This window comes from Triticum dicoccoides, chromosome 6B (assembly GCF_002162155.2).
Source record: "Triticum dicoccoides isolate Atlit2015 ecotype Zavitan chromosome 6B, WEW_v2.0, whole genome shotgun sequence".
Taxonomy (NCBI): Eukaryota; Viridiplantae; Streptophyta; class Magnoliopsida; order Poales; family Poaceae; genus Triticum; species Triticum dicoccoides.
Genome location: NC_041391.1, coordinates 304686623 through 304687428, shown reverse-complemented (window position 1 = coordinate 304687428; position 806 = coordinate 304686623).

Sequence of the window (806 nt, the reverse complement as noted above, 5' to 3'; positions counted from 1 at the left end):
CAGTGCTCGTCGTGAGTGTTGGTACAACCTGTCAGCCGCCGGTGGCCACTAGGGGCAACTCTGGGGTGGTCTACCGGAAGTTTGGACAATCCGGTGTGCCCTGAGAACGAGATATGTGCAGCTCCTATCAGGATTTGTCGGCACATTCAGGCGGCTTTGCTGGTCTTGTTTTACCATTGTCGAAATGTCTTGTAAACCGGGATTCCGAGACAGATCGGGTCTTCCTGGGAGAAGGTATATCCTTCGTTGATTGTGAGAGCTTATCATGGGCTAAGTTGGGACACCCCTGCAGGGTATTATCTTTCGAAAGCCGTGCCCATGGTTATGTGGAAGATGGGAATTTGTTAATGTCTGGTTTTAGATAACTTGACACCAGATCCGAATTAAAACGCATCAACCGTGTGTGTAGCCGTGATGGTCTCTTTTCGGCGGAGTCCGGGAAGTGAACGCGGTTTTGGGTTATGTTTGACGTAAGTAGGAGTTCAGGATCACTTCTTGATCACTTCTAGCTTCTCGACCGTTCCGTTTGCTTCTCTTCTCGCTCTTATTTGCATATGTTAGCCACCATATATGCTTAGTCGCTGTTGCAACCTCACCACTTTACCCCTTCCTTTCCCATTAAGCTTTGCTAGTCTTGATACCCATGGTAATGGGATTGCTGAGTCCTCGTGACTCACAGATTACTACAACAACAGTTGCAGGTGCAGGTTATGTGATGATCATGATGCAAGAGCGATGTTTGCTTGTTTTGGAGTTCCTCTTCTGCTTCTTCTTCGATCAGGGGATAGGTTCCAGGTCGGCAGCCT